Source organism: Panulirus ornatus, chromosome 18, assembly GCF_036320965.1.
Source record: "Panulirus ornatus isolate Po-2019 chromosome 18, ASM3632096v1, whole genome shotgun sequence".
Lineage (NCBI taxonomy): Eukaryota > Metazoa > Arthropoda > Malacostraca > Decapoda > Palinuridae > Panulirus > Panulirus ornatus.
Window position 1 is genome coordinate 4997262 of NC_092241.1, and position 15964 is coordinate 5013225.

At 41.9% G+C, this 15964-nt stretch overlaps 1 long non-coding RNA gene and 1 other non-coding gene across 2 annotated transcripts in view; one reads left to right on the top strand and one right to left on the bottom strand.

Moving 5' to 3' along the window:
- LOC139754962 (uncharacterized) overlaps positions 1-15964 on the top strand; it is a 310481-nt gene that overhangs the window by 245092 nt on the left and 49425 nt on the right. The gene's annotated exons all lie outside the window — the stretch shown is intronic.
- TRNAS-UGA (transfer RNA serine (anticodon UGA)) lies at positions 5699-5780 on the bottom strand. Its single transcript has one exon. It is a non-coding gene; the product is annotated as a tRNA-Ser (tRNA).

Here is a 15964-nt window from a genome sequence, read left to right on the forward strand (position 1 = left end):
AACAAATTAAACAACCCTGGAGACATCACACACCCCTGCTGGAAACCTACATTCACTGGGAACCAATCACTTTCCTCTCTTCCTACACGTACGCATGCCTTACATCCTCGATAAAAAAACTTTTCACTGCTTCTAACAACTTGCCTCCCACACCATATATTCTTAATACCTTCCACAGAGCATCTCTATCAACTCTATCATATGCCTTCTCCAGATCCATAAATGCTACATACAAATCCATTTGCTTTTCTAAGTATTTCTCACATACATTCTTCAAAGCAAACACATGATCCACACATCCTCTACCACTTCTGAAACCACACTGCTCTTCCCCAATCTGATGCTCTGTACATGCCTTCACCCTCTCAATCAATACCCTCCCATATAATTTTCCAGGAATACTCAACAAACTTATACCTCTGTAATTTGAGCACTCACTCTTATCCCCTTTGCCTTTGTACAATGGCACTATGCCTGCCTCTTGCACAAGGGGTCCCAGGTTCGATCCTGGCTGTTGGAGCTTTGTATGATATATATATATATATATATATATATATATATATATATATATATATATATATATATATATATATATACGTTGAAATGTATAAGTATGTATATGTGCGAGTGTGGACGTGTATGCATACAATACACTTTGTGTGGGTGTGTTGTGCCATTCTTTCGTCTGTTTCCTTGCGATACCTCGCTAACGCGGGAGACAGCGACAAAGTATAATATATATATATATATATATATATATATATATATATATATATATATATATATATATATATATATATATAAATATATATTTCATACTATTCGCCATTTCCCGCCTCAGCGAGGTAGCGTTAAGAACAGAGGACTGGGCCTCTGTGGAAACATCCTCACCCGGCCCCCTTCTCTGTTCCTTCCTTTGGAAAATTAAGAAAAAAAAATGAGAGGGGAAGATTTCCAGCACCCCGCTCCCTTCCCTTTTAGTCGCCTTCTACGACACGCAGGGAATACGTGGGAAGCATTCTTTCTCCCCTATCCCTAGGGATATATATATATATATATATATATATATATATATATATATATATATGCATGCATATATATGACAACTAGGGACTGAGTAAGAACGAATGTGGCCTTTCTTGTCTTTTCCTAGCGCTACCTCGCTTACGTGAGGGGAAGGGGGTTGTCATTTCACGTTTGGCGGGGTGGCGACGGGAATGAATAAAGGCAGCAATTATGTATGTATACGTTGAAATGTATAGGTATGTATATATGCGTGTGAGAACGTGTATGTATATACATGTGTATGTCGGTTGGTTATGCCATTCTTTCGTCTGTTTCCTTACGCTACCTCGCTAACGCGGGAGACAGCGACAAAGTATAATATATATATATATATATATATATATATATATATATATATATATTTATTTATTTATTATAGTTTGTCGCTGTCTCACGCGTATGCGATGCAGCGCAAGGAAACAGACGAAAGAATGGCCCATTAAACCCACATACACATGTATATACATACACGTCCACACAGCACATATACATACCTATACCTCTCAACGTATACATATATATACACACAGACATATACATATATACACATGTACATAATTCATACTGTCTGCCCTTATTCACTCCGTCGCCACACATGAAATAACAAACCCTTCCCCCCGCATGTGCACGAGGTAGCGATAGGAAAAGAAAAGAAAGGCCACATTAGTTCACACTCAATCTTTAACTGTCATGTATAATGCACCGAAACCACAGCTCCGTTTCCACATCCAGGCCCCACAAAACTTTCCATGGTTTACCCCAGACGCTTCACATGCCCTGGTTCAATCCATTGACAGCACGTCGACCCCGGTATACCACATCGTTCCATTTCACTTTATTCCTTGCACGCCTTTCACCATCCTGCATGTTCAGGCCCCAATCACTCAAAATCTTTTTCACTCCATGTTTCCACCTCCAATTTGGTCTCGCACTTTCCTCGTTCTCTCCACCTCTTGACACATATATCCTCTTTGTCAGTCTTTCCTCACTCATTCTCTCCATGTGACCAAACGATTTCAAAACACCCTCTTCTGCTCTTACAACCACACTCTTTTTATTACCACACATCTCTCTTACCCTTTCATTACCTGATCAAGCCACCTCACACCACACATTGTCCTCAAGCATCTCATTTCCAGCACATCCACCCTCCTCCGCACAACTCTTATCTGTAGCCCACGCGTCGCAACCATATAACATTGTTGGAACCATTATTCCTTCAAATACACCCATTATTGCTTTCCAAGATAACGTTCTCGACTTCCACACACTTTTCAATATAGGTATGTATATTTGCGTGTGTGTGGACGTATGTATATACATGTGTATGGGGTGGGTTGGGCCATTTCTTTCGTCTGTTTCCTTGCGCTACCTCGCAAACGCGGGAGACAGCGACAAAGCAAAAATATATATATATATATATATATATATATATATATATATATTAATCACCCACATACAACAGCGAGAATATATATCCCGCTTAGGAGGCAGAAGTAAGCCACAGCTTTTTTTTTGGACTAACACAAAATGACACTGAACGTCATATCCTGTGTCATAAGATATCATGGTACACGGTATTACAAATGGCGGCATCTTGTATGGCAACTACTGTGCTGAGCTGCCTGGCGTATGACAAAAATCGTGCAACTAATCATGTAACTAAATCTAAGTAGATTTATGCTAACGCATCCCTAGAAAATATCTAATATTGTATTCCGAACGTCATAAATGTATTTATAGCTATAATAATGATGACGATGATAATAATAATAAAGATGAGAACGCACAACCTCACAAGTTTTAAATAGGGGTATCATTTTCGGCGTATCCCCTGCTTAAAGAAGAAAGATTTAGAGCTTAGCGTAGAGACTGTGACGCTCATTAAGATGCTAATGATTACACGGGTACAACTGACGAATCAGAAAGACACTTTCACGACCTTGACGAGAAATTAAAAACTTTTTGTGTGTGTAATTAAAGGACGATCGATCTGACATTGTGGCCTCGAGCTGCCATCGCGTGGATCTTATATGAAAGTAATTTGCTGCGTATGAACAATTTACGATCTTTTTTTTTCCTATAATTTTTTTTTATCCTATAATAAGTGATACGGCATGGGTGACTGAATGCCATTATCAAAGTAAATTCATTAAAGAGAGGAAAGTGATTGGTTCTCAGTGAATGTAGGTTTGCGGCAGGGGTGTGTGATGTCTCCATGGTTGTTTAATTTGTTTATGGATGGGGTTGTTAGGGAGGTGAATGCAAGAGTTTTGGAAAGAGGGGCAAGTATGAAATCTGTTGGGGATGAGAGAGCTTGGGAAGTGAGTCAGTTGTTGTTCGCTGATGATACAGCGCTGGTGGCTGATTCATGTGAGAAACTGCAGAAGCTGGTGACTGAGTTTGGTAAAGTGTGTGAAAGAAGAAATTTAAGAGTAAATGTGAATAAGAGCAAGGTTATTAGGTACAGTAGGGTTGAGGGTCAAGTCAATTGGGAGGTGAGTTTGAATGGAGAAAAACTGGAGGAAGTGAAGTGTTTTAGATATCTGGGAGTGGATCTGGCAGCGGATGGAACCATGGAAGCGGAAGTGGATCATAGGGTGGGGGAGGGGGCGAAAATTCTGGAAGCCTTGAAGAATGTGTGGAAGTCGAGAACATTATCTCGGAAAGCAAAAATGGGTATGTTTGAAGGAATAGTGGTTCCAACAATGATGTATGGTTGCGAGGCGTGGGCTATGGATAGAGTGGTGCGCAGGAGGATGGATGTGCTGGAAATGAGACGTTTGAGGACAATGTGTGGTGTGAGGTGGTTTGATCGAGTAAGTAACGTAAGGGTAAGAGAGATGTGTGGAAATAAAAAGAGCGTGGTTGAGAGAGCAGAAGAGGGTGTTTTGAAATGGTTTGGGCACATGGAGAGAATGAGTGAGGAAAGATTGACCAAGAGGATATATGTGTCGGAGGTGGAGGGAAGGAGGAGACTTATGCGCTCGACCCTGAGCTGCTCGTGGGTGCGTCATGGTGAGGAACATTATCCGCTATACCACGGAGGTATACGTATATATATGGTAGATTTGAAGGAAGTGACCATTTGTTGAGTCTTGTGTCTTGGCAGTGACACATGAGTCTTCTTCAGTTTGTTTGGTTTGTATTGACACAGACTGCCACTGTATATCCTGGAAATCCTCCCCTCTCGATTTTTTTTTTTTTTTTCACAAAAGGAAGGAACAGAGAAGGGGTCCGGGTGAGGATGTTTCCTCAGAGGCCCAGTCCTCTGTTCTTAACGCTACCTCGCTGACGCGGGAAATGGCAAATAGTATGAAAGAAAAAAGAATATATATATATATATATATATATATATATATATATATATATATATATATATATATATTTTTTTTTTTTTTTTTTTTTTTCCTTTTAAACTTCGCCATTTCCCGCGTTAGCGAGGTAGCGGTAAGAACAGAGGACTGGGCCTTTTTTTGGAATATCCTCACCTAGCCCCCTCTGTTCCTTCTTTTGGAAAATTAAAAAAAAAAAAACGAGAGGGGAGGATTTCCAGCCCCCCGCTCCCTCCCCTTTTAGTCGCCTTCTACGACACGCAGGGAATATGTGGGAAGTATTCTTAATCCCCTATCCCCAGGGATAATATATATATATATATTCCATCATAATTATCCCTCTTTTCTGTAGAGAATTATCTGGTGATCTCTTTACTTCAAACATGTAGTGCATCTGACTTTGGTATATGTATGTATATACTCGAGTCTCAGACGTTATAATCTTGATCGTTTGTTGACTTTAGCTAAAGGAACGGACCACGGGTTTTAGGTAAATCCGTGGGATATCTTTTTTCGATCCATGGGTCACTCACTGTCACTTGTCTGGTCTCTGGAGTTTATACGAACTCATGATGAGGACCACATAAATGTCATAGTCTCTGATATCTGTTACGTGTCTCTGGCAATTTCACGTTCTTTATCACCCGGCCAGTTTTTCAGAGGCAAAAAGAAAGATTTTCTTCCTTTAGGCTAGACTTTAACGTTCTTTTCTGAATCGACTTGCATATCTTATCGCCGCTTTTGTACCTGCTAAACGATGTACACAAATTCTTTATTTGTTTATCAGAACAACGGAACAGATCAACGTTCCACATAGGAGGTGACATTTTTGGGGGAAGCATACTCCAGAATTTTCTCTCCCCGGTTTAGTGACCATCGACCCTTCTCTCGCCTCCGTCCACACCTTCGTTCATCCCGCACGTCCTGCATCTCCCACACACAGTCTGCCTCATGCTTCAGTTGGCGTCACCAACGCTCACTCTGCTCTTTCAGACGGCTATATGGTTTCCTAATTTCGTGACGGGATGGTTACGTCACCTGGGTCTCTCAGCCGCATACGTGATGAGATATTTGGGCAGAAGATCTCAGAATGTGTCAACCACAGTCACACACACGCACACCTCAGCCTAAACCTGGTAGCCATTCATCGACCAGCTCCAAGGGGAGGATGAACACCTGAGATTTTTGTTGATGGACTACGGCGCCTAGGATTCGAAACCATGCGGGGTCCGATCTCGGACTAACCCGAGCTGACTCGTGTCCAGTAACTACGCCACTGAGGCCCGTAAAAGTATTTCCGCTGCGGACAGGATTCGAACCTGTGCGGGCAGAGCCCAATGGATTTCAAGTCCATCTCCTTAACCACTCGGACACCGCAGCTGTGTGTGTGTACAGACTGTTTTGTGATTACTATTTATGCGTAACGGGGAGAGAGTTTTACATTTGTTACCCCGTCGCTTAACCTTGTATATATGTATCATGTCTTTACGCCCATTTATGTATGACACACACACACACACACACACACACACACACACACACACACACACACACACACAGCTAAGCAGAGATATTATGAAAGCTGACAGTATGCAAAGCTTTAAAACTTTCTATCATGAAGTAAGATCGAGCTGTGACGCCCGACGAGTGTAGAACTCCCTCCCCTTGCTGTAGAACAGGCAATTACAAAGTAGGTAACTACATATAATTTTCCTGAGTCAAGCAGCTGGTTTGTGGGAAACGACAGACTTTTCAGAGCTGGGGAAGGGTACAAAAGCTTGGGGCTTGAAGTGGAAGTTTACAAAATGAAAGAGTGCCATGGGATGTGAGGAAAGGTATATATTTTCCTTTTAATTGAACGCCTGACAGATGTGAACGAAGCAGGAGAATATGCAGTGTGTGCTAGGTATTACTATACGAATTTGAAGAAAAGTTCTGCATTTTCTCACTTGCTGAAGATACAGAGACATTTACAGATAGGAAATCAGGAGCATAATTTGTAACCTTTATGATTTAAATCACTTCGTCCATCTGGTCACTGTTGTAATGGCTTGTGAAATAGGATTGCTGGCACAGAAATGCACTAAACTTGTCTGCAGTGCAGACACTCAGCAGACGGTAAAGGCGAAATCTAAAGTTACAAAAAATGCTGTGATACAATTAGGTATATGAAGTGGAAAGAAACGACTTGATGTTTGTTACACAGGTGAATAAAACAGACGAGATAAGAAGAGCAGACGAAAGGCAATACGTAGATAATAACTCGCATACACGCTAACTACGAGTAGATTAAATGGCACGAAACTGCATTTATAACTATCGCAGTTAGTTAATTCCCACGCTCCTTGTTATATACGAACAGACTGTGTCAGGGTGTTGTGCGTAGTGTTATAAGATATCAACATAAATCCATCATTGTTTTATTTTGATGTAGTCTGGTAGAGGCGTGATCTGCGCGGCGTAGAGCGATGCTCTGTAGTCGGTCTGATTTGATGGGAAACAAGGATGAGACAGTCTGCCACAATTTACCCTTTTCGTCATTGTTCGTCAAATGACTTGTGGGGGTGTCGAAGTGTAGCAGCGGATGGTTTTAGTCACTGCAGTCACAATTTTTTTGATGACGACTGGAGTCGATCTTTTCTTAATTTCTTCGAGTTTCGTGGGAAAATCCACTCTGGTTATGTGTGAGTAGGTGGAGTGATAGCTGCACCTCTTGGCTGTGAGCTGAGTTATAAAAGCACCTCTTGGCTGTGAGGCGAGTGATAGCGGCACCTCTTGGCTGTGAACTGAGTGATATAAGCACTTCTTGGCTGTGGGCTGAGTGATAGAAGCACCTTTCGACTCTGGGCTGAGTGATAGAAGCACCTTTCGACTCTGGGCTGAGTGATAGAAGCACCTTTCGACTCTGAGCTGAGTGATAGAAGCACCTTTCGACTCTGGGCTGAGTGATAGAAGCACCTTTCGACTCTGGGCTGAGTGATAGAAGCACCTTTCGACTCTGGGCTGAGTGATAGAAGCACCTTTCGACTCTGGGCTGAGTGATAGAAGCACCTCTTGGCTGTGAGGCGTGTGATAACAGCACTTCTTGGCTGAAGCGAGTGATTAGCAGCACCTCTTGGCTGAGCTGAGTGATAGCCACCTCTTGGCCGTGAGCTGAACCATAGCGGCAGCTCTTGGTTGTGAGCATAGTAATAACGGCACCTTTCGGCTGTGAGCTGAGAGATAGCCGCACCTCTTGGCTGTGAGCCGAGAGATTCGTAATGCAGTTTATTAGATACGAATCTGTCTCGCATACAATTCAACACTCCCCAGTCTGTCTGTCTCTTGTGTTGGCTCTCTTGAACTCTGTGCAGAAACCGCTAATTCTGTGAGTTCTTTGTCATTAGCAGCAGTGACTCTGTGTGTATACTTGCCGTAGTACAAGTACTACCCAATATCTTATATCACTGACACTGTTATTTATAATTTCCTTATCCTATACTTAAAAAAAAGAAGAGTTAAAAGTGACTGGATTGGTCTTTCGATCGTAATGACCAGAGTCGCCTTCTGGTTTCAGTCAGCACAAAATGAAGCCAGCGACGCGACAGCCTCTGCCATAACTAGAGACTCCTCGTCCGTCGTAATGACAGTGGGTGTCACTGTGCCGGTCACTGTAATCGCTGCCTTACGTGGCTGGCCATCTGCGTTAGAGATCTCGGAAACATTTTGTCGCAAATATTTCGCTGCCTTTCACTGCTTGCCAGTCACTGTCATCATTAGTAAGTGTCATATATATATATATATATATATATATATATATATATATATATATATATATATATATATATATATATATATATATATATTTTTTTTTTTTTTTTTTTTTTTTTTTTTTTTTTTTTTATACTTTGTCGCTGTCTCCCGCGTTTGCGAGGTAGCGCAAGGAAACAGACGAAAGAAATGGCCCAACCCCCCCCATACACATGTACATACACACGTCCACACACACAAATATACATACCTACACAGCTTTCCATGGTTTACCCCGGACGCTTCACATGCCTTGATTCAGTCCACTGACAGCACGTCAACCCCTGTATACCACATCGCTCCAATTCACTCTATTCCTTGCCCTCCTTTCACCCTCCTGCATGTTCAGGCCCCGATCACACAAAATCTTTTTCACTCCATCTTTCCACCTCCAATTTGGTCTCCCTCTTCTCCTCGTTCCCTCCACCTCCGACACATATATCCTCTTGGTCAATCTTTCCTCACTCATTCTCTCCATGTGCCCAAACCATTTTAAAACACCCTCTTCTGCTCTCTCAACCACGCTCTTTTTATTTCCACACATCTCTCTTACCCTTACGTTACTTACTCGATCAAACCACCTCACACCACACATTATCCTCAAACATCTCATTTCCAGCACATCCATCCTCCTGCGCACAACTCTATCCATAGCCCACGCCTCGCAACCATACAACATTGTTGGAACTACTATTCCTTCAAACATACCCATTTTTGCTTTCCGGGATAATGTTCTCGACTTCCACACATTTTTCAAGGCTCCCAAAATTTTCGCCCCCTCCCCCACCCTATGATCCACTTCCGCTTCCATGGTTCCATCCGCTGACAGATCCACTCCCAGATATCTAAAACACTTCACTTCCTCCAGTTTTTCACCATACAAACTCACCTCCCAATAGACTTGACCCTCAACCCTACTGTACCTAATAACCTTGCTCTTATTCACATTTACTCTTAACTTTCTTCTTCCACACACTTTACCAAACTCAGTCACCAGCTTCTGCAGTTTCTCACATGAATCCGCCACCAGCGCTGTATCATCAGCGAACAACAACTGACTCACTTCCCAAGCTCTATCATCCCCAACAGACTTCATATATATATATGTATATATCCTTTCGTCTGGGTTGGGCCATCCTTTCGTCTTGGGTTGGGCCATTCCTTTGTCTGTTTCCTTGCGCTACGTAGCTAACGCGGGAGACAGTGACAAAGTATGATATTATATCATATGTATTGGTGATGAGTTTGAGAAGATATTTTCGATTTGATCTAAGTTAAAGTACCCTAGATCTTTCATTGATAAATCCCTTAAGTTAGCAATCATTTTGTAGAGTTGAGCCCAAACCTCCCTGTGACACCTAGAATCTTTTAGTTCTCCCTTTTAATAATCATAATTTTACTTTACTTCCCATGTTGCTTTAATCCTTTAATCTAAATGTTGCTTTCAGCAACAATAATACTATGAAGAATACTTTAATCAGGAACTCACCAGAAAATTCTCCTGGGTGCATCTATAAAGTGCCATGTCGATATTGTGATAAGTTTTATGTTGGGCAGACTGGTAAGGATCTTTCTGTTAGACTAAGCAGCATAAATATAGTATAAGAACAGGACAAGAATCAAATACCTTGTTTGATCACATTGAAAACTTTGATTATTGTATTGACTGGAGTAATGCCATCTCAGTTATTAACTAACTCCACTACCACGAGAAATATCATTGAATCTTATATTATTGAATACACAGAGAATTGTAACCTTAATTTTAGTGAAGGTCTATACAAATTGGATGACTTTATTGATGATAAGATTTGTAAACAATTCACCTTCTTGCCCACATAAGTTTATGATAGGCTCGTTGTCTGTCTTGGACAATTGCCTGTTTACCAAATGGCGTCCTAGCTACGTCTCTTCGTTGCATATCAACTGACTGTTATTTCTCTCTTGTGTCTCCCCTGATGATGCGATTATTACACGAAAGTGCATTTGGGAACTTATCGTGTTTCATTTTCTCCGTGGACTCATAGGAATATATATATATATATATATATATATATATATATATATATATATATATATATATATATATATATATATATATATATATATTGTTTTTTTTATTTTGCTTTGACGCTGTCTCCCGCGTTAGCGAGGTAGCGCAAGGAAACAGACGAAAGAATGGCCCAACCCCCCCCCCACCCCCCCCCTCATGCACATGTATATACGTACACGTCCACACCCGGAAATATACATACCTATACATCTCAATGTATACATATATATACCCATGTACATAATTCATACTGGCTGCCTTTATTCATTCCCATCGCCACCCCGCCACACATGGAAGGACAACACCCTCCCCCCTCATGTGTGCGGGGTAGCGCTAGGAAAAGATAACAAAGGCCCCATTCGTTCACACTCAGTCTCTAGCTGTCATGTAATAATGTACTGAAACCACAGCTCCCTTTCCACATCCAGGCCCCACAGAACTTTCCATGGTTGACCCCAGACGCTTCACATGCCCTGGTTCAATCCATTGACAGCACGTCGACCCCGGTATACCACATCGTTCCAATTCACTCTATTCCTTGCACGCCTTTCATATATATATATATATATATATATATATATATATATATATATATATATATATATATATATATATATCGTGATATTCTATAGTGTCTTATTAGTGAAGTTTCTGTTATATACTGTAGTTTGGGCTGAGGGTCTCTACACTGTAGAAGGCGACTGTAAGGGGTTGGAGTAGGTCTGAAAATTCTCTCCTCCTGTATTATTCTAAGTCGAGGTAATAGAAGGAGGATATTATCCAGAAAAGCTCAGTCGTTTGCTTCAAACGCTGCGTAGTTAAGCCGGGAAAGGCATGCAGGTATAAATGAAATATATACACATATCTTCATTTAGGGGTTAAAGAGAGGTCACAGGATAAAACTAATTAAGGGTTCAATTATGCATTTACACAATTATCATTTCCGGTCCCCTGGGTTGGCGGTCTCCATCCATGAACGATTACGAGCTGATGTTGTCCCTGATATGAATGACCTTCCTGACCGCATTGTATAAGATGATGGTCATGGATAACGGTCTGTATAATTATGGAAGGAGCTGCGACCAAAGGTGTGGCATTGAGATGCAGAGTTTTTTTCATCGGGAGAGTAAAGGTGTGTGTGCGAGTAGGACGGGACGAGGGTGAGTCGTTCTAAGTGAAGTCTGTGTCAGAGGTGTATGTGTGCAAAGAGGAGACTTTGAATAGGGAAAGCCTGAGGAAGTGGTGTGCTTTAAATAGTTGAGAATGGACACGGCAGCGGATGGAACTGTGAAGCTGAGGTGAATCAAAGGATGCAAAGATTTTAACTGCATTGAGGAATGTGTGGAAGGAGAGCGCACTTTCATTGAGGGTAAAGATGGTTATGTTTGATGGTAGAGTAGTCCCAATGGTGTTGTATGGCCCGTGAATGCAAAAGTACAAAAGGGGAAGGGGGAGTCTGTTGGAGTGAGCATTAGTGGTCATGGAAGGAATGGCAGGGTAAGAGAAATTTGTGAGGAGTAGGATTAGGAGAATGGACCAGGGTGTAATGAGGTGGTTTAGAATATGGAGAGGATGAACGAAGAAAGACAGAGGAAATGCCAAGAAATGGAGGGAGCAAGGGGTAGGGAAGACAGAGAAGGAGCCAGAAGGACTGAGAGAAAGAGCCATTGAGTAGTTGGGACATTGAACATTCAAGAGGGTGAGAGACGTGCACGGATAGAACGATGTTGTATACAGGGAGTGACATGCTCTCAATGGGCTGAACCAGGACACATGAAGCGGTCGGGGGAAACCTGGAACTCCTTGGGGCTTGGCTATAGATAGGGAGCTCTGGTCTCAGTACATTATACATGAATGTTAGAGAATGAATGAAAGTAAGCTTTTTCTTGGTCTGTTTCTGGCGTTACCTCGCTAACGCTGAAATCGGCGAACAAGTAAGAGAGAAAACAGATGTATGATTAGGTATGTCATGAGTAATCAATCAAATAAACTTAATAACTTATTATTTCTTCTATTTATATTCTGTATATGACAGTTGGCTTGCACCCTCCCTAGGTGTTCATCCTTTTCCCGGGGCTGGTCGATAAATGGCTACCTGTGTGTGTGTGTGTGTGTGTGTGTGTGTGTGTACACACATAGGAGTTAAGAAATGGTACTTTATTAAAAGAGACGGGGAAACATAAGTGTAAAACTCTCTCCCGTAACACACACACTCACACACACACACACACACACACACACACACACACACACACACACACACACACACACAAGAAGAACCCCCTTTTCGAGTGTGGATACAAAATACGCTGCCGTTTCTGCAGGGTTAAAACGTTATGACACACCTATACCATCGTAGTCCAGATATTACTGGGGTCCAAATGTAACTGCACACAGATACCATTGTGATCCAACTATCGGAGGGGGGGGGGGGGGATGGAGGGCGGGGGAAGTTGTTAAATATTCTGACACCGGTGTTGGCGAACATGTATTTATGTAGTAATTATGTGTTTCTGGTTTACGTAGCTGTCGGCTGCAATATGGTCATAAAATCCACTCATGATATGCTTGACAAGTATGACACGTAGTATTTTAAACTAACTGGCGTGGGAGTTGTGACTAAGGTGTCCTTACTGTGACTGACATTATACCATACAGTGTCCCCACTATAATTGACATTATACCAGACGATGTCCCCACTATGACTGACTTTATACCAGACAGTGTCCCCAGTATGACTGACATTGTACCCGACATTGTCTCCACTATGACTGACATTGTACCAGAATTGTTTCCACTATGACTGACATTATACCAGACATTTTCTCCACTATGACTGACATTATACCAGACATTGTTTCCACTATGACTGACATTATACCAGACATTGTCCCCACTATGTCATACCAGACGGTGTCCCCACTGTGACTGACATTATACCAGACATTGGCCCCACTATGACATACCAGACGGGGTCCCCACTATGACTGACATTATCCCAGATGATGTTCCCACTATGACTGACATTATACCAAACAGTGTCTCCACTATGACTGACATTGTACCCGACATTGTCTCCACTATGACTGACATTGTACCAGACATTGTTTCCACTATGACTGACATTATACCAGACATTTTCTCCACTATGACTGACATTATACCAGACATTGTCTCCACCATGACTGACATTATACCAGACATTGTCTCCACTATGACTGGCATTATACCAGACATTGTCTCCACTATGACTGACATTATACCAGACATTGTCTCCACTATGACTGACATTGTACCAGACATTGTTTCCACTATGACTGACATTATACCAGACATTTTCTCCACTATGACTGACATTATACCAGACATTGTCTCCACCATGACTGGCATTATACCAGACATTGTCTCCACTATGACTGGCATTATACCAGACATTGTCTCCACTATGACTGACATTATACCAGACATTGTCTCCACTATGACTGACATTATACCAGACATTGTCTCCACTATGACTGACATTATACCAGACATTGTCTCCACTATGACTGACATTATACCAGACATTGTCTCCACCATGACTGACATTATACCAGACATTTTCTCCACCATGACTGACATTATACCAGACATTGTCTCCACTATGACTGACATTATACCAGACATTGTCTCCACTATGACTGACATTATACCAGACATTTTCTCTACTATGACTGACATTATACCAGACATTGTCTCCACCATGACTGACATTATACCAGACATTGTCTCCACCATGACTGACATTATACCAGACATTGTCTCCACTATGACTGACATTATACCAGACATTGTCTCCACTATGACATTATACCATACGGTGGCCGCACTATGACTGACATTATACTAAACAGTGTCCCCACTATGACTAACGTTATATCAGACGGTGTCCCCACTATGACTGACATTATGCTAAACAGTGTCTCCACTATGACTAACATTATATCAAACGGTGTCCCCACTCTAACTGACATTATATCAGACAATGTCCCCACTATGACTTGACATTATACCAAACGGTGTCCCCACTATGACGGACATTAAACCAGTGTCCCCACTGTGGCATTATACCAGATGGTGTCTCCACTATGACTGACATTATACTAAACAGTCCCCACAATGACTTAATATTATATCAGACGGTGTCCCCACTATAACTGACATTATATCAGACAGTGACCCCACTATGACTTGACATTATACCTGACGGTGTCCCCCCTATGACTGACATTAAACCAGACAGTGTCCCCACTATGAAATTATACCAGATGGTGTCCCCACTATGACTGATATTATACCAAACGGTGTCCCCTCTATGACTAACATTATACCAGACGATGTCCCCACTATGACTGACATTATACCAGACGGTGTCCCCACTATGACTGACATTATACCAGACATTGTCCCCACTGTGACATTATACCAGATGGTGTCCCCACTATGACTGACATTATACCAAACGGTGTCCCCTCTATGACTAACAGAATACCAGACGATGTCCCCACTATGACTGACATTATACCAGACAGTGTCTCTGCTATGACTAACATTATACCAGACAGTGTCCCCACTATGACTGACATTATGCCACACGGTGTCTCCACCATCAGTCCCCTCACTGTCTCTCATAATCCCTCGTGCCGCGTCTGAGGGAAAAACTGGTCCCCGTCTTGATCTGTCTGACATTTTGAGATGAGGCCACAGTGGGGGAGCGTCCAGGGATAAGGTCAGAGTTGAGACGGTCGCTTAATCAGCTGGAAGAACCATATAACAATGGTCGCCAGAGGCTTTGTTTTGCTGGTGCAGTCGAACTGTATCGCATTCTTTCGTTCACACGATAACTGTGGTTTTTTTTTTTTTTTTTCATGGCGCTGTTATTACCTCTAGCCAATTGGTGGGTGTCTGTCCTGCGCCCGGAAACACAGAACTGTTAATACTGACGTAATGTGTGTGTGTGTGTGTGTGTGTGTGTGTGTGTGTGTGTGTGTGTGTGTGAGTATCTACACACTCATCAGATACGTCTCATAACGTCATGCTCCAGTCATACAGCCTTCAGAAATTTCTGACGTTATTCTTGTTTTCCTCCTCGCCTTAGCCTGTTGAACGGTTTCATTTCCTTAGCCTGTTGAACGGTTTCATTTCTCTTTTTTGGGGGTAAATAAATGAAAGTTATATGTCCAGAGTCCCGATATCTTGTATATTCCTGGAATTTCCTGTCGTTGCTTAGGGTAACTGGTCCATGGAATTTCACCCCCATTGGAAGTTACAAGGTATTCATCATGCCTTTACTTATGGTACTTTTGTCCAATCTGGACAGACTGAACCCAACTCTTCTCTCCTTTTAACCAATTAGAAGCACACTAGATCATTCAGTGGATTTCGACCATGGTATATCGTTTTCGTCCAATATGAAGCATCGTTGATCTAGAGTATGATTATTTAGACATTACTATTGTAATTCTAGCTCCATCTTAGCTGTGTCCACTTGTATCTTCAGCATGCTCTGTGTGTTATGTTCATTTAGGGAGACCAGAGCTGTAGATGAATCTTCATCAGTTTCAGATGAACGTGTTACGATGCATGTTCTTGATCATACAGTTGTCTTCTGCGATTATGTATTTACCGTGGCTCAAGTACAATATTTTCCTTCTGCCACGCCCTTCCTCATCTGATATTCTGG